This window comes from Petromyzon marinus, chromosome 59 (assembly GCF_048934315.1).
Source record: "Petromyzon marinus isolate PM22_M1 ecotype Great Lakes invasive population chromosome 59, UKy_Petmar_22M1.pri1.0, whole genome shotgun sequence".
In the NCBI taxonomy this organism is placed as follows: domain Eukaryota; kingdom Metazoa; phylum Chordata; class Hyperoartia; order Petromyzontiformes; family Petromyzontidae; genus Petromyzon; species Petromyzon marinus.
In genome coordinates, this window is record NC_133725.1 from 13,808,312 (window position 1) to 13,832,717 (window position 24,406).

Here is a 24,406-nt window from a genome sequence, read left to right on the forward strand (position 1 = left end):
AATATTAAGTTCCCCGCAGTGCAAGCCAGCTCCCTAGTCGTGTCATCAAACAGCCCCTGTAATTCTTTATAATAAAATACGTACTCCAAGAAATCCACACTGAGTCACAGTAGGGTCCTGAATTGGGGATTTTATTTTATAATCTTTGGTTTAATTCGGTTAAGTCACGTAGGTAAAAAAATAAATTTAAATTAAATAAAAGAAAAAATTAAAACATGATGTTTCGAAGGCAACACAAGCTTCCGTCTTCAGGTGGAAACAGTCACAGCAAAAAATCGCTGCACCAAGTGGCGAGGCTCTGGGAACCTCTGGCTTAAATACAGGTTAAGGGAGGGGGGGGGGGAGCCATGTAGGGGGACCTTGGTGGGGTGAGGGGCTGAGTTAATCCGTCTTTTGTTGGGTAGAGGGTGCGGGGGATGGGTCACTGTGTGTGTGCAATAGAAACGGAAAAAAAATAGAAAAATTAAAGATCGGCAAGAATGTGCTGTAAGGGGGAAGTAGAAAAAAGGGAAATAGAAAGTTAAGCAGGAATATGCTTGGTATACCACGACTTGAAATTGCTGTTAGAAATTAGTTGACGTTTGGTATGATTTAAAACGTGCTTCCAGTGGTTGCTTAATTTGAAACTATCCTCTCGGTTGAAGGTATGCCTGTATTTGTATATCTGAATGGCTTGGTGAACACATCTCTGGTCATAACCTATAGGTTTACAGAGAACCTTGGTATCGGAGAAGACAATCTCATGATCACCCATAGCGTTGTGACAATGATCAGCCACAGCAGAAGAATTCGTTCTGCCGTGTTTCAAATCTGATTTGTCCTCGCGAATTCGGTCAGAGACATGTCGCTTTGTCTCCCCGATATAGCAATCACCAAAGGTACAACTCAATTTGTAAACCCCGGGGTACTGTAAGTCAGGAATGACATCCTTCACGGATGGGATCAGATCACGAATTTTGTGTACTGTATTGAACCGGACCTGGATCTTGTGTTTGTTTAGAATTTTGGAAATCTTTTTAGTAACGCCTGCTATATATGGTAGTGTGATGGTTTTGACCGGAGTATCAAGTGGTTGTTTCTGTATGGAGGGAGAAACAGCTTGGCGGATGGTACGGTCAGAGTATCCATTCCTTTCGAGGGCCAGGTGTACATGTTTTAATTCACTGGTCAGGTGGTGTTGGTCCGAAATGCAATAAACCCAATGGTATAAAGTTTTGATGAGATAATTCTTTTGGGCTGGGTGGTGGTGGGAATCAGGTTTCAAGTAGGAATCTGTGTGGGTGGGTTTCCTGTAGACAGAATGCCCCAATGAGCCATCAGGTCTCCTCTCAAACAGAACATCTAAGAATGGTAGCTTGCCAACTTTCTCCACTTCCATGGTGAATTTGATGGCGGGATGTCTGGAATTGATGTGGTGTAGGAAAAGATTCAAAGCTGGGAGGCTATGTGGCCAAATGACGAAAGTGTCATCCACATATATCTTCCCCTGGGAAGGTCTGAGGGTGGAAGTCTGGATGGCGTCTGATTCAAATTTCTCCATGAAAATATTGGCTATCACTGGTGACAAGGAGGAACCCATGGGGGGTACCCTCAATTTGTTTGTAGAAGGAGCCATTCCAAGTAAAGTAGGTATTGTTGAGGCAGTGCCTAACCAGTGCAGGTGTATCGGCGTCTAGTCCATGTTGGACCAAATTTTCAATTATTTCAATGGTATCAGGTACTGGGACCTTGGTGAACAAAGAGACCACATCGAAGCTGACAAGGATATCGTCAGGGGACAGTACAACGTCTTTGACCATAGAGACCAATTGGGCTGAGTTAAGTACTGCTGAGGTGGTCTTGCCAGTGAAAGGCAGCAAGGAATATGACGGAAAACGGGCTAGTCTATAGGTAGGGGAGTTGATCGTGGATACGATGGGTCGTAGTAGGAGCCTTCTTTATGGATCTTGGGAAGACCATAGAATCTAGGGAGTCTTGCAGCAGAAGGTTTTAGGGAGGGACGTTTAGTTGGGTCGATTAGGGAGTAGCGTTGCCTTTATCGGCTGAGAGGATGACTATATCACTTCTGTTTTATAAAATTCGCGAGTTAAGAGCGTTTATTTTTGCTGATGTTACTAATGGGTTTCTTAGCATTCTTAAGAATAGTGGCTATTTCAGCTCTCGCAACATCTGCTTGGATGTGTCCCACGCCTTTGAGGGCTACATCGACCTGAGAGATGATATCATCTACTGGTATGTGTTTTGGGGTGACAGCAAAATTCAGTCCCCTGTTTTCAGATTGTCCGAAATCGGCGTTCTACTCTGATTAATGACAATTTTGTTGACGCCGAGTTTTGTTATATGTGGAACTGGGTTCTTCTTTGATAGGTGGTTGAATTTAGAAATCAGGTTAGCTTTACATTTGACTGACAGTGAATCAGCAGAAGAAGCAGTCATGTTGTCTATGTGATTCCAATCCGCACCAACCGGCATGTGCACCTGCATGTACACCACCTCTACACCGTTCATCATGCTAAGTCGGCCAATCAAATGCTAATTTTTATGCTAATTCCTTTGTCAAGGCACCTTGTTTCCTCGCACACAGCTTAACGGTCGCGGTCTGAGCGTGGCTGTGTTTCACTCCAGCGCTGTCCTCGAGACAGCCTGGTTCCTTCACCTGATGAAGGCCGCTTGTGTTGTGGCCGAAACGTCGTGATTTTTGTTGTTTTATTATTTACCTACGTGACTTTACCGAATAGAACCAAAGAGTATGGATCCTTGCAGTCACAAAAGCTTTAAATCTAGAATTGATCACCTCTACGGGGAGGGCTTTCACCTATCTGTTAGAGCTTTTAACAGACAACGGGACAAGAAGTCACAGATCATCGAGACGCTGACCTTCCTCAAAAGATGCCGCGATCACAAGGTAATACCCATCGCTTTCACACTCATTTCTTCTGCTGTATCTTCTCCGAATTCTAAACAGATTCTCTTTAAGGCCAGCCTATCTTAAATCTCAGAGAGGATAAGGCTACTCCGATTTGAACTCGATACTTTAGACAGGACTCTCCTACAAGCTCATTTAATGTTAACACAAAAAATGTCACCTTCTGATTGGAATCACATAGACAACATGACTGCTTCATTCTGCTGATTCACTGTCAGTCAAATGTAAAGCTAACCTAATTTCTTTCTGATTGAGAAGGGGTCAAATATATAACATTTTTGACATGCGTTTTTTCTAGATTTTGTTGTTGTTATTCTGTCTCTCACTGTTCAAATAAACCTACCATTAAAATTATAGACTGATAATTTCTTTGTCAGTGGGCAAACGTACAAAATCAGCAGGGGATCAAATACTTTTTTCCCTCACTGTATATGAGTGCATGTTTACGTGCTCTAACCCAAAAATCTCGATTGTGGACTCAAAAAACCGCTGGGAGACTTCTCACTCAGACCCGTAGCAAGACAATATCGCCCCAATATTCAAATTGTTCAAATATCCCCCGAACGAGTCCAGGATCAATTTAAAGATCATACTCGGCATTCTGAAGGTCCTCCGTGGCCTGACAATGATCACGTTGCCATGTTTACGCTTCTTACAAATATTTTTGCCCCGTTGAATCGATCACCAAACCCAAGTGACGGTAATGTTACGGTAAAGAAAATCTCAGTGGGTGACCTCTGGGCAGAGCATGACCTTGCAAACAGACGACCAATCGAGTGAAATAAACATGGGAAACGCACCTCGATGAACAGGCTGACTTCCCTGTGTGTTTGGACAAACTCATTCATCACAGGCAAAACGAACATGTCCCGAATGCCCACGTCCTTCAGGAACTGCATCTGGAGGTGTTGGCACACCAATTGCATCACCTAGCAAAAGAGGAAAACAGCAGGAACGACGTGAATACATCATCGCCATGCAGCAGTCTACGCCCGTCAATTTCTCACAGCGGTAGTAAGGTCCTTAGGTGTCTGGGAGCACAAGGCAGGTGCAGGTGGGTGAGTCATAATTTCCTTCCCTTACGCCAAAACTTATTTCAGGCTGTGCAAGAGATAATGACATGGGTTAATTGTCACACAAGCCACTTAGAAAGCTGCCATGCTGTTAGTGGTTAGTAAACTGAACTCACAGACCAGAGGTCGCTAAATGGGCACACCACAGTTAGCTGATCGGCAAGTCACGTGCGATGCAGCAAAGTGTGGCTTTCAGCCGGCTCTTCCAACACACCTGGTCAACGTGGAAAAGTAGAATATGGGACCGTCCTGGTGTGGACTAATCAGTTTCAAAGACAATGCATATATTATCAGAGCATGTTTCCATGTTCACCACAAGTACGTGTGGTTAATGCAGACAGGATTCCTTGAATGAGGATTCTGTTTGGTGTTTTAACATCTTGACACCTGTTGTATTGCCAGAAAGGGTAAAACCTATTGTTATATGGAAAAGTAGACCAAATACTCGTAAAGAGTTCGCTCTCATGAAGGTCTTTTCACCAGCGGTGGTGTGACCAAGCAATTGCAGAGCTGCACTTTTATATAAGTCAGGTCAAAGCCAGATACACATTGGAGGATAAACATCCCACGGTGGCTGGGCAATTGTTGTGCAATAATGTCAGGTCAAACTTACTTAGGATATTTACAGGTGCATTTTATTCATGCCGTATATATTAATGCACACATTGTGTAGTAGTGGTATTACTATTAAACTCACCTTTAATGACGATGACCATAAACATGATTAAGAGTGTGACTATTAATGAATGTGCGACTGTACGATGTGGACGCAGCGGAGGGGCCCCCCACGGTGAGCGGTGACGCAACGCGCGCAGTGGCCCGCGTCACGTGGTTGGCACCTCACGTGCACAGAGCGAGGCAGGCAGAGCCAGAGGGGCGGGGGGGCGGCGTTGCCTAGGCGACGTTGGCGTCCTCGCGGTCTACTCCACGGTCAAGCTGCGTGTCACTTGGTGACCCCCCCACCGCCTCTTACTGGACACCTGTGAGTGAGAGCTTGATAGCGCTTCGGATTTCTCCAGGGTCAAAACAGATTTTGATTCCCAGTACAGTGTGCACAGCACCTGTACGACGGGTCCTCGTTTAACGCAGTAGATGCGTTCCTAAAAAGTGCCGCGCTAAGCGAAAACTATTTCCCCCGTAATGAATGTCCAAGCGCAGTCAGAATTGGGTTACAAACAACTTGAGGGGACGCCGCCGCGTTACCGTCTCGTCTCGCTCAACCGCGCAGCTCAAGAAAGTAGTTCGGCGTCGACTGCTCACAAGTCGCCTTATGGCGGTGCGCGTTCCCTAAATGAAGGCAACCGCGTTATAGCGTGAACACGCGGGACAGACCCAGTTGTCGTGTGCGGGTCAACTCCCTGAGATAAACTTGCTGCCGACTTCATGCGTTGTATACGCCCAGTGCTCAGCCAATTGTTGTGAGCGTCGCTCCTCTGCCCTCTGTTGTTAATGGAGGGAGACTGCACCCAACTGCCAAGTATCATCCTTCGCGAGCCTCTTCAAAACGCTCACCTTGACACCGCTGGAAGCAGCCATCGGACTTGACCTCACCCCACAACAGTGCAAGTTTAACCGCTCAACATTAAAACACAACGATGGGTCGCTTGCACCAATCGCACAACATCACAGCGTTGACTCTCAACTGTTACTTGTGTAGAGGGGGTCAGATTGTCCAGACATTCGGTTGATACTAATAGGGTTTATTTTTCCAGTATTGTAGATTATTTGAATTACATTTGTTTGGGCGTCAGGGTGGTGCAGTGGTCACGCCCGTGCATGGCATCTTCTGAAGGAGTGCCTGGCATCGCTTTCCTAATTCTGGTCCCTTTCTCTGCATGGGTTTACTCCCATAGCAAAACAACAACAAAAACATACACTGTAACTGGTACTAGCCAAACATCTGGGATTGTTTTTGTTATGCTGCCTTGCCCAAAATGGCATTTGGTGATAAAAAAATTTGGCAGGAATTGATGCACTAATGCAATTTGAACTCTTATATATTTTCATTTCATGACTTGCTTAGCGTTCATATTCTTGGTAAAGTCACGTAAATAGAAAACAAGAAATAAAATTCAAATTAAATAAAAAATTTAAAAAATAACAAATAAAAAATAAATTGAAAATAATAAAAGCAAAAAACCCAGGACGTTTCAATCGCAACACAAGTGGTCTTTATTTTATTGTTTTTTGTTTTCTATTTACGTGACTTTACCGAAAGAACCAAGAATATGATTTCCTGCAGTCACGAAAGTTTTAAGTCAAAATTTGCTTCGCGTTCCTTTACTTTGCCCTCCTATCTGTTTGTATTGCTGTTTGTTGTTGTAACTTTCTGACTCGCCCCGACTGGACATCTGTGAAAAAAATAGCTTCATAGCTCATCAGATTCGTCCAGCCTAATTAAAGATTCTGATTCTAACATTAACTGACCCAGTTTTCGCGCGGATATCATGGCCAGGATGCGGAACAAAGGGACCCCCGGTCACACTCACGTGGAATGCCTAGGGCATTGCACAGCATTTAAATGGACTAGTTTTGTGAGATTTACTTGGTGGCTTAGGGAAGGCCTTTATTCAACAATGTATATCATGGCCGATAAGAATTTTTATAGTTATACACCATAGCCCACGATTTCCTGCACCGTTCATTCACTTGAGGAGACTGCGCATGGTGGAGATGGATTACCCTCGGTATCCTGTCCCAAAGTAATTCCAGTGGTTCAGGTAGTGGAAGAGTTGCTAGAGCTTCTGGTTCTTGCCGAAGCCTTGTGACTTTGGGATGAGAGCGTGGTAGGATGAGTGAAGCGTAGAGCTAAAGCTCCTGGAACATCCTGTACCCAAACAACACCAAACATTCAAAATCTTACAATGCTGCTGTTCCAGCACGAACAACATAACAATGAACAAATTTTCACAAATTCAACGTAATGCAGGTAATTGAGTGGCTCGAGGTTAATTTCAATGTCAGAGCACCGAGCCAATGCCATTGAGGTCCTCCATTCAAAATTCAGTGAGCCATCTATCAACAAACGTTCCTGCGAATTAAGTGCAGGAATGCTGTGGTCTCAACTTGGTCACCAATGGCTGCACAGTAAACATCATGTCAAATGTGTTTTTGTTCACTGAAGCATATCCCAGCTCTGAGGGTTTGAATTCCATTTGACGTGTAATGAATTATCTTCAGCTTGGATTTCTGGTAAAGCACATCAGTGGCAACTTGTCTCTGAAACAGGGGTTCCTTGTTCGACAAACTGTGTTTCTGGAACATTCAAGCATCCTCAAGTGCCGTGGATAAGTAAGAGTTTTATCGTTCCACTATTGTTTTGTTGACTGTATCAGCTTTAACAGGATTTGCCCAAAACGCCTTAGCAAGGAAGGATGAGTCTTTGTAAGTTAGCAAATAGAGAGGGTGGAGACCTCAGCATGTAGACATCTCAACCACAACTCTACCTGGTCTCTGTTATTTATTAAATGAGCCAGCCCTTGCCACACTGAGGTTATACGAATGAACCTTGCATGCCACAGACAGGGCAGTGAACGGCAGTTGCTGCTATTGTTTTGGTTGTTTGTAGCTTTTTTTTGTACCCAGCGATGGCAAGCTCGTACTCCGAGTGCCCATAGAAGGAGGCTGGGTCAAAGATGACGGGCCCTTCATTAATCTCTGCAGCATTCCCAGTCCATATATCACCGTGGAGCAGTGCCAGAACCACCTCTACGTCCCGGAAAAAAATCCCCCAACCGAAGCTGCACACCACGCAAAAAACAACACCACTTTATTCATGATAACGTTGTTTTCGAGTTAGATCGCATAAATTTACATGCGTCGTACACCCACCTCCAATTGCAATGAGGCAATTGCCAGAAGTCAGAACGCTTCTGGCAATTGCTTGATGATGCTGGTTGTAATCACCAGCGAAAGGTCGTACTCATTTTAAAATGTTCCGCATTTCCTCTCTAACACACCAGAGTGCCGAAGCAATAACATAAATGGCATGTTCTGTTCATGTCAGAAACATTACTAATGGGCGATCTAAGCCAAAAAAAACTTTATCATGAATAATATTGGTCGCGAAAGCCTGCGTGTGAAACACCACTTTACCTTTAAAGTCACCTCGAAAACCCACTGTGATCAAATGGGTTTCCCATATGGCTGTGCACATGATGAGCTACACTGCTGCATGTATTAACTCTTTCCTGCTCAGAGATGACCGCAAGTTGCGGGGTGCATCCCGTTCACCGCTGAATCTCGTGTACGTCATCGGAACGTAATAGGAAGTAAATATTAATTAACTTTATTAGTACCGAGGATCCCACAAGGCCGTGCGGGAACGTGTGTAGCACAGTTTGGTACCAGCTATAATAGAGTGCTGTCCTGTTGCTACGGTGCTCTGCGGCGAGTACAATGTCTTTAAAAACAACGGCGCTATGCCTCTCTAAATAAAATTACCGCTGAACCGCTTGCGGGTTCCGAGATTCGGTGGTGAACGAGACCCATCCTGAAATGAGCAGTCGTCTCGGAACAGGAAAGGGTTAAGGGCGAGAGTGAAACAGCTTACGAACCTGAAGCCGAGACCAGAGCTCGCGGGTTTCCCGTTCACCGTAGTCCTTCTCTATCATGTCCAGCTGAAGCTGCAGTTGCTGCCATGAGAAGAACGTCACCCAGTCCTCCTGCCACTCATTCAGCTGGTGGCATAAATATAGTTTTATTACGGACATTTAGAAACATAAGCAAATAATACCTACTTTATTTGGCCAATCCTTGACCTAAAACAGTGATATTCACTCATTTTCGGAGGGGGGCCACTTTCGCGAATAAGACATTATCAGTGAAAGAGCCATCTCACATTTGAAACCATTGGGGGGTTTGACAGCATGATGGGGTGTTTTCACTTGTGTGTATTGTCGGGGACTGCACGTCAGGGGTCGCAGTAAAAAGGACACCAGGGACTGCCACCGGCCCACGGGCCTTGCAATGAAGAACACGGACTTAAGATGTCACCCAGAAATGTTGAATTTTACGTACAAATGGCTGGGTAATTCTTAAGACATAATTCGACACTCATGTTATGTACCGATTATCATGCTGTAGTCTTTGAACATCTCATTTTAGCCACCAATTGATATCCTCATAAAAAATTACAACAGCATTGATCCTAACGATAGGTTCTGCGCTTAATTCCCACACCTCCGTTTAGCACGGTTGGCTATGTACGGTGGAAAGGAAGTTCAACATACATTCATACAAGTCTCTCAAACCCGGCTGAGTGTAATTGGTAATTAGCGAAAACATAACTGATTACGTGAACACTGGTTATGCAAGATCGATCTCTGAGGGAACTTCAGTGATATCTGGTGATGTCAGTTGTAACTGTGTGCCCTGTTATCAATGGTACAACTGTGTGCAATGGAAGAAAATATATGCATTTTTTTATCAAATATATTGTTTTATAAATTTGTGTACTTACACAAGATAAAATGTACGCCAATCTAGTTCTTCTTAAAATGTAACCTTAAACCAATGTTACCATCATCAGTGGTTAATAGAATATTACACAAAGGACTCTCATATTTCTACGATGTAATACTAATTAGACTGACATCTGAACAACAGCTGATTTCACCGCTCCATGATAAAACTAATTTAATCAAGTAAACATTATTGCCGTTCCTATAAAACTTTGGTCACCCAGGCTGTCCTTCAACAAAAGGGTATATTAAATCTATAACATAGTTTTTTCTGGGTTAGATCGCATAAAAATGAATGAGCCGTTAAACCTACCACCACCTAACAGCCAATTAGTAAGGTTGTCACGTAAACGGAACATGCCAATCCGCTACTTGTACAGCAAACCGAAGTGTTGGAGAGAAAATCCACAACATTTACAATCTGAGTATGACGTTTCGCTGGTATTTACAACTATCATCATTAGGTGGACAGCCAAATTCATAGAGAAATCCTCCTGTTTCATTCCTTGGAGGGATAGATGTGATGACGTCACTTGTGAGCCCTTCACGAATTGGAATGTTCTGTTTATGTGACAAACCTTACGAATTGGCTGTCGGTGGCGGGTTTAACGACAAATTTATATTTCAACGATCTAACCCAAAAAAAACCGATATTATGGATGATATTGGCCGCGAAAGCCTACGTGTTAAACGGGTATATTAAAATTTAAATGGGCTACAACCAGTTTCATGACTTTAAAGCGGAGATCACATGTGGGATGTAACCACAGCATATAGCCGTATGAAACCCACATACTCTACATCCTCCTGCCCAGGGTCTATACCTGTTTGGAGAAATTCAAGACTGAAATTTTTATCAAAATCTGTAAAACACATGAGAACCTTAATTTAGCAGTCTCAAACTGACTGGGACCCCTGTCGTGACGGAGCAGCTTAACATTGCACAAAATCATCAACGCATATACAGATATATACCAAGGGTGACCAACTTTCCTGACCCTACCAGCAGCATACCATAATCTTCAGATGGCCGCGGGAGCCACAAGAGATAAAGATTAGCCATACAGAAGTTGACTCGTGTCGACTGGCTGTGGAATTTTGACTTTAGAAATCTCAGTGCCCTGGGAGTACTCATGGCCTGCCTCCGATACCAGATTGTTCTCACTTCATATAAAGTTAAATTGAAGAGTTACAAATTAGCAGCGCCTCTGCAGAGCCACACTTGAACTGCCCAGGAGCCACATGCAGATGCCGAGCAATGGTCTGGCCAACCATGGTATTTTCTGTACATTATAGACTTGTAAATCTAGCGTATATAAATAATTAGCTGAAAACATTTATTTTAGCATTTACTCTATTGCCCTTTAATGAATGAATAGCAAAACTACATGAACTCTCTCCTAAAGCCTTCTTTTGGCTAGCAGACCTTGACATTTATCTCCTGAACATATTGCGATTATATTCTTGGTTCTTTCGGCAAAGTCACGTAGAAGGGAAATAATACAAATAAAACATAATATAATAAAATTCTCACGACATTTCGGCCACAACGCAAACAGCCGTCCTCAGGTGAAGAAACAGAGCTGTCGGAAAGACAGCGTCTTAATGAACACTGCCCAGCGTTCATTAAGACGCTGTCTTTCCGACAGCTCTGTTTCTTCATCTGAGGACGTCTGCTTGCGTTGTGGTCGAAACTTCGTGAAAATTTTATTATATAATGTTTTATTTGTATTATTTTATTATTTCCTTTCCACGTGACTTTACCGAAAGAAACAAAAATATGAATCCCTGCAGTCACGAAAGCTTTAAATCGAAAAATATTGCGATTAGCAAAAATATAAAGGGACGCAATGTTGAATGCTCTAAGTCTCCTTTGCAGAAGAGTTTGCCCTGATGGACTTAAATACAGATACTTTTAATAGCCATAATTCATGTATTACCCAACATAATTCATATTCTGAAAAGTACATTGCACACACATGAACAATACAGTTCCCTTCATCACAAAGATGGCTAAAACAAAGAGATGAATGTGATTAGGTGTGGAAAAGCATGACCGTTGGCTGGCTAGTTGTGTTCATGTATGAAATAATGACAGCATGTGTCTATCTCATTCACTAGCTCAATCGCTTGATTTTTACGATTAATAAACAGCTGTATGAAATGTGTGTTTGTTTACACACAAATCGCCTGTTTACACATATTCATTAGATCCGATTAGCATGCCTACTCTCAGTGCGAAGAAATGTCAACATAATACATAGTTGACATGATGCTAGGGTTGGATCGGTGGGCCTAGTTTTCCACATGTTTAACATTTTCATGATTCAATACCGATAGTTTCTCTTCCTTGTGAAGCCTCTCTCCAATCTTCCTGTTGTGAAGGTGCATTTCAGCCAGATGCTGCCCCAACAAGCCTGAGCCCCTGTCAGAGTGTACAACCTGTCAAAGAAAACATTAACTTTATCATGTCAACAAACCCCAAGTAATAATTCATATGCAAACTAAACTACATCATATTTGTCCAGGTGGTCTGTGGCCAAGAACCTCGCTTGAAAATACGAATATATCAGTTCACATTCTGGTTTAGGTGACTCAAAACAATATTCTTCTGGGGTTTATACAATGAGTGTTACTTCCTGGGAAGTCAATCCTATGTAGACTATAAATGAAACCATTTTTTATATTACCAGAGCTATTTTTCAGAACCGACCTGGCCACAAATGATAGCCTAACGAAGTGGCTTATCACATGGAAATGTATAGCAGCCAAATGCTCAAAATACTCATGTTTCTAAATGTGCAGGGAAAAACTGGAGAAACCGGAGAAAAATCTGCACGACCACGGGGAGAACATGCAAACTTCAAATATACAGCAGGCGTCAAGGTCGGGATCGAACCTACGAAGTCCAATATACCAGGCGAGGCAGTTAACATCTCCTAGCCACCATGGCGCCCCATTCTCTGACTTATCCACCCACCCACCCACTCGTAAAGCCACCCACTCACTCACCCTGCCACGTACTGAATCTCTAAACCAACAACTCAACCACCCACTCACTCACCCTGCCACGTACTTAATCTCTAAACCAACAACTCAACCACCCACCCACTCATCCAACCTCTCACTTACTAAACCAGCCACTCACCAACCCACCGACCCACTCATCCACCTATTCACTTAAAATAGTTCAACTACAATTGAATTATTTTAAATTCACCAGGCAAGGCCCACTGAGCTATATAGATCCTTGTCGGAAACGACGTGGCAAACAAATCATAGCTCAAAGAAGTGACTTATCACGTGGACATTTATAGCAGCCAAAGCCTCTAAATGTATATTTCTAAATATGCATGAAAAACTCGGAGGTCCCAGAGAAAAATCCATGCAACCACAGGGAGAACATGCAAACTCCAAATATACAGGCGTCACGATCGAGATCGAACCCACGATGTCTTATACAAATGGCGAGGGAGTTAACATTCCGCTACCCTGGCGCTCCACTCTGACTCAGCCTCCCACCCACCCACTCAAACACCCAGCCAAGCACTCATGAACCCAATCACCGTGGCACCCACTCAATCGCGAAACCCACTCACTCATCAACACACCCAGCCACTCACTTAACCACTTACCTACGAACCCACCTGCATACCCCCCACTCACTAACTCAACGACCCACTCACTCAACACTCCACTAACCCACCCAATCACCTATTCATGCCCCAAATCACACACTGACCCATTCACCCACTTAATCTATAACTCATGCACTCACCCACCCACCTGCTCACCAGCCACTTATCTACTCACCCACCCACTCATCCTGCCACCTACTCAACCTCTAACCCACCCACGCACCGAACTACCCACCTACCCAATCACCCATCCAATAAACTACAACTAAACTATTTTGTATTTTACCAGGTAAGCCCCACAGAGCTATATAAAACATTTTAGAAGTGATCTGGTTACAACTGATACGTGAACGAAGTGGCTTATCAAGCTGACATTTCTTCTAAACAAATCTTGACTCTAAATGGGGAGGGATGACTCTGGAGGACCCGGAGAAAGATCTACGAAGACACAGGCAAAACATTAAAACTCATAATATACAGGCAGCAGGGTCAGAATCGAATACACGATTTCCTGTATACTTAGTGAGGTAGTTAATATCTCACCATAGTGGCACCCCGGTCTCTGACCCACTCACCCAATTACACACTAACTCACCCACTCAACCTCCCACATTAACTTACCCACCCACCAGTCACTCCCCCATTCACCCAACCACCCCCTCACTCACCCAACCACGCACCAACTCACCTACCCACTAACTCACCCACCCATCTTCTCCCGCACTCAGCCAGCCACCCGCTCAATCACGTGCCGACTAACTTACTCACACACTCACCGACCAATACACCCATTCACCCATTCACTTACCCACCCACAATCTCACTAGCCAAGCCAACCACCCAGCCCCTCACTCACCCACTTATTCAATCACTCACTACCCCACACACTCACCCGACCACTTGCTCACTTACCCATACGCTAACCCAACCACTCACTCACCGACTCACCCACCCACTAACTTATCAAAATTAATTCTCAACCACTCACCCAACCACCCACGCAATCTCATACCCACTAACTCACTCACCTACCCATTTATGCACTCACGCACCCACTTACTCACTCACGCACCCACCAACCAACCCACCTACCCATCTCTTCACTCACTCACCCACCCACACAGTCAATCACTCACCTACATACCTACCCACTAATACTCACCTACTCATCCAACAACGAACTCACCAACCCACCCGCCAACTCACTCAGGTACTAACCCACTCAACTTCTAACCCACACACTAACCACCTAACCACCTACCCACACACTCACTCACTCACCCACACACTCACTCACTCATCCACCCACCCAAACATCCACTCACCCACCCACTAATTCACCCACCCACTCACTCCCTCATCCATCCACTCACCTACTCGCCCATCCACTCACTTACTCAATGAGCCACTCACCTTCTCACCCAGTACTTACACATCAACTGACTCTGCCACCCACTCAATTCCTAACCCACCCACTCACCCAACCAGCTGCCCACTCCCTCAGCCACTCACCTACTTACCCACCCCACTTACACATCCACTTACCCTGCAATCCACTCAATTTCTAATCCCCCACTCACCCAACCACCCGCCCACTCATCTACTCACCCATTACCACGGAATTATTCACCCACCCATCAGTCAACCACCCAATAATTCAACCACTCACAAACTAAATCGCCTATTAATTAAACCACCCACTACCTCAACCACCCACTAACTTAACCACCGAGCCACTCACCCACTCAGCAAGCCACCCACCTATATCTCTAACCCAATATTTCACTCACCCACCGCCCACTCACCTACACACTAAATTATGTTTATTTTACCAGGTTAGGCCCAATGAGCTACGTAGCTCGTTTTCAAAACAACCTTCACCACAAATAAACCGACCATTAAAATTATAGACTGATCATTTCTTTGTCAGTGGGCAAACGTACAAAATCAGCAGAGGATCAAATACTTTTTTCCCTCACTGTACATTGCGGGGGTCACAAAAATATCTCCAAAATCCTGAATAAACACAAAATCCAGGTCCAATTCAACACAGTACAACAAAATCCGTGATCTGGTTCCATCTGTAAAGGATGTGGTTCCAGACATACAGTACCCGGGCGTTTACAAACTAAAGTGCCTCTGTGGTAGCAGCTACATTGGAGAAACCACACGACATATATCAGACCCCATCCGTGAACATAAAGCAGACTTGAAACACGGTAGGACGAACTCCTCTGCCGTGGCAGATCACTGTTATAATTCAGTGGGCTCACATGACATTGACTTCTCCAAGACAGAGGTTCTTTGCAAGCCAACCGGCTACCATGAGAGATTCGTTCATGAGGCCATCCACATATACAAGCACAGATACAATTTCAACCGAGAAGATGGATTCTGGCTTAGTAACCATTGGAAAGATGTTTTAAACCATTTAGGTTCTTAATTGATTGTATTTTATGGTGATTTTCAGACCGCAGCCCTTTCGCTGGCACTGCCTCTTAATACTTCTCACACCACGGTCAATGGTATGGTTTACAACATGTAGTATAATAATTAATAGTATAACATTGTAATGTTTAACATAACTCATAAGGCAATATATAGCATCGTAATTGCATAATGAATATACATCAGTGTGGTATATAGTTGGGTTCATAGAATAAGACATAGTGTAATATCACAAGTCTAATAGTTTATAATCTAAAGTATAGGGTAGTGTAAAGTAACGCATTGTATAATTCAAAAGTGGAATTTGTCTATGATATGATGTTATACAATGTAGTTTAGATTGGAAGGTATAATATTGTATTATATAGTAGTCCAGTTTACAGCATAGTCATAAGGCAACTCAGGACACAACAGCGCACCTTGGCTGTTGCACTTGCCCCTTTTCTTGTTTCCTCTCTGCCTGTGTTCCCAGCCCCCTCCCTCCTCCTCTCCGGAGGTGATGCAGGTAACATGCAAATTCATATTTTAACTCCGCCCACACAGCTTAATAGACGCGGTCCTTGCATGTCAGCGTTCATTCAAGCTCTGTCTTCCGGACAGACCTGTCTCTTCACTTGAAGAAGGCCACTTGTGTTGTGGCCAAAACGTCGTGAGAATTTTATTGTCTTATTTAATTTTATTATTTTATTCCCATTCTACGTGACTTTACCGAAAGAACCAAGAAGATGAATCCTTGCAGTCATGAAAGCTTTAAACTGAAATTTACTTTTTATTTCACCAGGCAAGGCCCATTAAGCTATACAGATCCTTTTCAGAATAGACCTGGCTACAAATGATAGATATACGAGTGGCTTATCACAGATACATTTATTGCAGCCAAATCCTCTAAACGCATGTTGCTTCTAAATGCAGAGGGAAAACCCTGAGGATCTAGAACAAAATCCAGGCGACCACGGGTGAGAACTTGCAAACTCCAAATATACAGGCGACAGGGTCGGGATCGAATCTACCACCTCCTGTATACTAGGCAAAATAGTGAACATCTCACCACCTTGGCGCCTCACTCTCTGACTCAACCATCCACTCACTTACACGCTAACTTACCCACTCAACTTCCCATGTTAAATTACCCACCCAGCCGTCACTCACCCATTCACTCACTCACCCAACCCGTCACTCACCCCTCCACTAACCCACCCACTCACTCATTAACTTGCCCACCTATCTTCTCAACCACTCACCCAGCATCCCACTCAATCTCATACCAAACTAATCTACACACACCCACACACCCACTCACTGACCCACTCACTTATGCACTCGCCCAACCACCCACTTACTCCCTCATGCACTCACCAACCCACCCACCCATCTTCTCACTCACACACCCACCCCATCAATCACCCACCCACTAACTAACACCCACACACTCACCTACTCACCCACTCACCGACCCAGCACTCACTCACCGAGCCACTCAATTGCTAACCCACCCACTCACCCACCCACCTGCCCACTCACTCACCCACCCACCTGCCCACTCACTCACCCAGTCACTAACGCACTCACTCAATGTATAACCCACCCACTACCCACCTAACCTCCTTCCCACACACTCATTCACCCAACCACATACCCACCCACACTCACCCATACACTCACCTACTCGCCCAGCTGCTCAATAATTTACCGAGCCACTCACCTAATTACCCAGCCACTCACCTACTCACTCACCCACTTACACATCCACTCACCCTGCCACCCACTCCATTTCTAACCCACACACTCACCCAACCACCTCCCACTCCCTCAGCCACTCACCGACTCACCAAATCACCCACTACCCAAATAACTAATCATCCACCCACCCATCACTCAACCAAACAATAATAAAGCCACCCAATAATTAAACCACCCATTAACTCAACCACCCACTAACTCAACCAGGTTTATTTTACCAGGTCAGGCCCAGTGAGCTATACATATCGTTTTCAGAAGCACCATCGCCCAAAAATTATAGCTCAAAAAAGTGGCTTATCATGTATACATTTATAGCAACCAACTCCTCTAAATACATGTTTCTAAATGTGGAGGGAAATCTACAGGCATTAGGGTCAGGATCGAACCCACAACCTTCTGTATACGAGGCGAGGTAGTTAACATATCGCCACTGTGGCCCCCCACTATATGACTCTCCCACCCACTAACCCACACAGTCACCCACTCACTTAAACACCCACCGTCACATGCATCCAGGCACTGACTCACCCAGCCACTCAGTACCCATAAACCCACCCAGGCACTCACCCATGCACTTGCCCACTCACCCACCCACCCAATTATCCACAAACTAAACTAAATTTTAAATATTTTTTTTTATTTTACCAGGTCAGGCCCACAGCAAAATAGATATTTTTCAGAAGCCACGTGACCACAAATAACAGTTCAATGAAGTGGCTTTTCACGTAGAAGCTAAATTCTATAAATGCATGTGTCTAAATGCAGCAGGACAACCCGGAGAACTCTGATTAAATGTCACGCGACCACAGGAACAACATGCACACTCCAAATTTCCAGGCGTCAGGGTCGGGATTGAACTCACAACCTCCTGCATAAAATACGAGGAAGTTAACATCTCGCCACAATGGCACTCCACTATCTGACGTAGCCACCCACTCACCCACCCACTCACAACAAACCCACTCAACCCTGACAACTACTCAATCTCTAACCCACCAACCCAAGCACACAACAACCCACCTACCCATTCACCAACCCAGCCAATAAACTAAACTAATTTTATTTTACCAGGTAAGGGTCACAGAGCTATATACTGTACATCACTTTCAGTAGTGACCTGGTTACAAATGATAGGCCAACGAAGTGGCTTATCACGTAGACATTTATTGCAGCATTATTGCAGCATGTTGATTTTATATGCAGAGGGAAAACCCGGAGGACATGGAGAAAAATCCATGCGACCAAGGGGAGAACGTGCAAACTCCAAATATACAGGCAGAAGGGTCGAGATCGAAACCACAACCTCCTGTTTTCCAGGTGAAGTGGCTCGCATCTCACCACAATGGCGCTCCATTCTCCGACTCTCCCATCCATGAACCCACACACCCACCCACTCAAATACCCACCCATTAACTCAACAACCCATGAACTCAACCACCCACTAACTCAACCAGCCACTTACTCAACCAGCTACTTACTCAACCACCCACAAACTCAACCACCGAGCCACTCACACACTCACCAAGCCACTCTCTCAATCTATAACTCACACTCATGCATCCAGCTACTCACCCATCCACCCACCCACCCACACACCAACCCACTCACCCACGCACCCAGCCAATCATAAAAAAACACTGAACTAAAACGATTTTTTTTTTCCAGGTAAGGCCCACAGCTATATAAATCTTTATCAGAAGCAATCTGCCCACAAATAACAGCTCAATGAAGTGGCTTTTCACGTAGAACGTTATAGCAGCCACATTCTATAAATGCATGTTTCTAAATACGGAGGGACAACCCGGAGAACCTGGAGAAAATTCCACCCGACCATGGGGAGAAGATGCAAACTCCAAATGTATACAGGCCTTAGGGTTGGGGGGAACCTACGAACTCCAATATACCAGGCGAGGGAGTTAACATCTCGCCACTGTGGCGCCTCATTATCTGACTCACCCACCAACTCAACTACTAAAGCCACCCACACACTCACTCACCCACTCACAAACCCACTCATTCACTAACCCACTGACTCATCAACACACCAAGCCACTCACTCAAGAACTTACCTATGCACCCACCTACACACCCACTCACTCTAAATATACAGACGTCAGGGTCGGGATCGAACCCATGACCTCGTTTATAAAAGACGAGGCAGTTAACATCTCGCCACCATGGCACTCCACTCTCCGACTCAGCCACCTACTCACCCACCCACTCACAAACCCACCCACTGGATCTCAAACTCACTCACTCACCAATTTACCCACCCACTCACCCTGACACCCACTCAATCTCCAACTGACCCACCCACGCACTCAAAATCCCACCTACCCACTCAACCATCCAATAAACTGAAACTAAACATTTTTTTTTTACCAGGTAAGGCCCACAGAGGTATAGCAAGTGACCTGGTTACAAATAATAGGTTGACGAAGTGGCTTATCACGTAAACATTTATTGCATTCAAATCCTTTAAACGCATGTTGATTTGAAATGCGGAGGGAAAACCCGGCTATTTTAATGCACACAATGGACCAGAAGGACAAGCGCAAAGGGTTCACATAATGCGCATGCATAATGTACGTTGACTCATTAATCTCTCCCCCCCTCCCCACTTTGCATCAAGAGCGCCAAAGTGTGGTCACCACATCTATGCCTCTTTATAAGGAACGAAACAGACTAACTTCTCCACAAATCTGGCTGTCGCCTGATGAAGCTAGTTGTAATTACTGGCGAAAAGTTGTACTCAGATTGTAAATGTTGTGGCTTGACTCTCCAACACACCGGTGTGCTGTACTAGTGATAAATTGTCATGTTCTGATTACGTGACAACCCTTACTAGTTGGCTGTGTCGGGTGGTGGTGGGTTTTAACGACACATTTATATATTTATGCGATCTAACCCAAAAAACCCCTCTATTATGGATAATATTGGTCGCGAAAGCCTACGTGTAAAACAAATCCCAAGGAATAAAAAAAATCGATGCGACCACGGAAGAAGATGAAAACTCCAAATATACAGGCTTCAGGGTCGGGATCGAATTGATTACATCCTGTATTCTGGGCGAGGGAGTTAACATCTCGCCACTGCGGTGCCTCATTATCTGACTCACCCACCCGCTCAACTACTAAAGCCACCCACACACTCACTCACCCACTCACAAACCCACTCACCCTGCCACCCACCCACTCATACAAATCGGGAATCAATACCGTTGCTTTGTATGATCTGTGAAACGCAGAATATTGCAGATAAAATCGGACATTTTGAGCTTGCTGCAGGATCGATTGAGTGGAATCAATACAATTAGTCTTGATTCACGATCAACAAAGACCATATATAGGAAAATCTCTGATCGGTGATTTGGATTGCATCATATTGCAGCGCCCCTTTGATGATGTTATAAAGCACTTGCCCCAACAGTCTGTTAAAGGCTACACGGGGGATCTTTGTGTGCGAGTAGCTCACAGATGCTTGAGAGATCTGGGCACTGTCCGATCATCAGTGAGCTCCTCCGGCAGGCGAGGCTGAGTTGGCTGTTGTCTGTGCATTAAGAGGTGTTAAATATCCCACGCAGAGGAGTCTGCTTACAGGGCAGATAAAAGGTTCATCTTCTTTGGTTCTTTCGGTAAAGTCACGTAGAATTAGAATAAAATAATAAATTGATAAAATAAAATAACACAATAATATTTTCCCGACGTTTCGGCCACAACACAAGCAGCCTTCATCAGGTGAAGGGACGAGACTGTCTGGTAGGACAACACTCCAGCGCTGTCCTACCAGACAGTCTCGTCCCTTCACCCGATGAAGGCCGCTTGTGTTGTGGCCGAAACGTCGTGAGAATATTATTGTGTTATTTTATTTTATCAATTTATTATTTTATTCTAATTCTACGTGACTTTACCGAAAGAACCAAAGAAGATGAATCATTGCAGTCACGAAAGCTTTAAATCGAAAGATAAAAGGTTCTTCACGTACCGTGTCCCGTGTCACCTAAACGTTAAATGGGGCCCCGGTAAATTCAGTGTCCACCGCTGAATCATCTTTCACCATCACCACTCGTCCATGAAGGCCAATGCGACGAGGCCATAGATAGACGGCGCGTTATAACGGAGAAGGGGGGGGACCAGGAGAAACGTCGTACTACGTGACATCACAACACCCTGCACACAACCGTAGTGGCAGATTAGGGTGCGCATCATTCACGAATATGTGGTTTAAGTGGTTGAGAGTAGATTTTGGTGTAAACTGATCACGATGCTTTGCGTGGCCTGCATTTAAAATGTAATGTGTGGGTGCGTGAGCAGATATGAGTGGGTGAGTGCGTCAGTAAGCCGGTAGGTGAGTATGTGGGTGGATGGAGGGGGATGGGCGGGAACGCCATGGGCTGGAGTGGAGGCGGACTGATGCGTTACGGGAGGATATGGAGCTGAGTGGGCTTTGCCGACGACTGGTACCAGCGGTGTCGGGATCGGCCTCTGCGGGGGAGGCTCGTGAAGGACGCTTCTACTGGACAGTTGGAGACAGTCGCCCTCCACGAACAACGGAGGAGTGACGCTCACAACAACGAGCGGAACACCGGATGATAAATATGCAGCAATTTGGCACAGTACGGGGTACAGGTGGTGCATCTGCCAGTCATCTCAGTCAGCCAACCCATGGCACCTGGGTCTGTTCCAGGACCTCCGGTCAGCGAGCCTTCGACACTTCACGTGGCTTCAAGTGCACCTGGCCTGGCACAGGCGCCGTGGTGACGTCACTGTCACATATTGGCGAATGGCGACGGTCGATAACGCAGCGGTGGTTGTGAGAAATGCCATTTTGGGGGGGGGGGGGGCGCCAAACCTGACCAGCTGTAAACCTCACGTCGCCTCGCAGCCACACAGTGGCAACAGGGAGTTCTGGATGGGTGCAAGGGGCTGGTAATCCCCCTCCACCTTCAACTAAATAACCACACACGCGAGCCCTTGGGGCTCTCTGTGAGTCGATGGATCTGTGTGTGGTGAGTCTATGAGTCTCTGTGAGAGTCCGTGGGTCTCTGTGTGGTGAGTTTATGTGTGTCTGTTTTATGAGTCTATAGGGCTCTGTGCGAGTCTGTTTGATTCGGTGGTTCTCTGTGTGATGAGTCTATGCGTTTTTGTATGACTCTATGGGTCTCTATATGGTGATTCTATGGGTCTGTTTGGTGAGTCTATGGGTCTCTCTCTGAGTCTATGGGTCTCTGTGGGGTGAGTCTATGCGTCTTTGTGGGGTGAGTCTATGCGTCTCTGTCTGATGTGTCTATGGGTCTCTGTGGTGAGTCTATGGGTCTCTGTGGTGAGTCTATGGGTCTCTGTGGTGAGTCTATGGGTCTCTGTGTGAGTATGGGTACGATTGAGTCTATGGGTATCTGTCTGGTGAGTCTATGTCTCTGTTTGGTGAGTCTATGTCTCTGTTTGGTGAGTCTATAGGGCTCTGTGCGAGTCTGTGGATCTGTTTGAGTCTGTGGTTCTCTGTCTGATGAGTCTATGGGTCTCTGTGGTGAGTCTATGGTTCTCTGTGCAAGTCTGAGGGTATGTGCGTGGTGAGTGTATAGGTCTATGTGTGATGACTCTATGGGTCTCTATGTGATGGATATCTGTGGTGCACATATCCTGGCACAAGCGCCGTGGCGTCGTCACCACCACTAAGTGGAGAATGCTCCTACCCCTGCTCCTGCTTGTTCTTGTGCTCGGGAAGGAGAGAGAAAACTAGACTAAGGTCCACTGAGCTAAACATATCTTTTTCAGAAGCGACTTGGTACCAATGATAGCTCAACGAAGTGGCTCATCATCACAGTCACTAAAGTTTTAAGTCAAAACTTTAAACGAATGTTTCTAAATGTGGAGGGAAAAACCGGAGGACCCGGAGAAAAAGTCCACACGACCACGGGGAGAGACAGAGACACGCAAACTCCAAATATACAGCAGGCATCAGGGTCGGGGTCGAACCCACAACCTCCTGTACACCAGGCGAGGTAGTTAGGGGGGAAAGCAGAGACAGCGAGAGGGAGGAGAATTAGTCAAACTCACACTCAGTATTACTAACCATGATACACTCACCATCATACTCACACACAAGCCCACACACATCAACAGTCGCCATTCACCACTACGTGGCGGTGATGTCCCCACAATAACTCAGGTGCCAAGGTTTGACGGCTGTGCCAGGCTAAGTGCAGGAGGAGGCCACGGGCCAGACTCAGGTGCCATGGGTTGACTGCTCTGCCTGGCTAGGTACAAGAGGAGGGCTAGACCCTGGTGCTATGGGTTAACTCGTGTGCCACCACCTGCACAACCACCACAATAACAACCACACAACAATAACCACGACCAACAACTGTAACCACAGTTTAACACGTAGGCTTTCGCGACCAATATTATTCATAATAACGGTTTTTGGGTTAGATCGCGTTTATTTATAAATGTGTCGTAACCCTCCACCACCCGACACGGCCAATCAGCAAAAAAGTGTCACGTTGACAAAAGACAAATAATTCACTACTTTAGCCCACCGGTGTGTTGAAGAGTGAATCCACATTTACAGTTTGAGTACTGGGCTAAAGTAGTGAATTATTTGTCTTTTGTCAACGTGACACTTTTTTTGCTGATTGGCCGTGTCGGGTGGTGGAGGGTTACGACACATTTATAAATAAACGCGATCTAACCCAAAAACCGTTATTATGAACTGTAACCACAACTATAATTTAACCACAACTATAATTCCCATCAGCCACACGGCCCTCTGGGAGTGCCTCTCAACAGCAGCAGCAGCAGGGCCGAGCTCTGCTTGAAGCAAACTCAGCAGAACGTGACGGCTGTGGGCCAGGCGCCTCCTCTGTCTCCCCCCACCGCCGCCGCCGCCACTGCTGATGTGGACACACCGCGCGAGGTTCTCACCTTCAGGCTGAGTCGACCTGGAGGAGGCCCAGCGAGCCGCCGCTTCAGAAGCTTTCGCGAGCCACTGACGGTGGCCGTGAGCTGGAATCCAAATCAGCCGCTCGCCACCCACAATCCACAGCGCGCGCCGCCTCCACTCGGCCCCGGCCTAAGCGGAAGTAGCAGCGGGGGAGGGGGGCGGGGCATGGGGGGTGAG

The 24,406-nt window shown here is 45.5% G+C and overlaps 1 long non-coding RNA gene across 1 annotated transcript; it reads right to left on the minus strand.

Annotated features, from left to right (window-relative positions):
* Positions 1-110: 110 nt before the first annotated feature.
* On the minus strand, positions 111-24,406 carry LOC142905873 (uncharacterized). The gene is made up of 4 exons (XR_012929878.1): positions 24,211-24,406; positions 11,796-11,903; positions 8,556-8,678; positions 111-6,826 (listed from the first exon to the last, which is right to left on the minus strand). It is a non-coding gene; the product is annotated as an uncharacterized LOC142905873 (long non-coding RNA).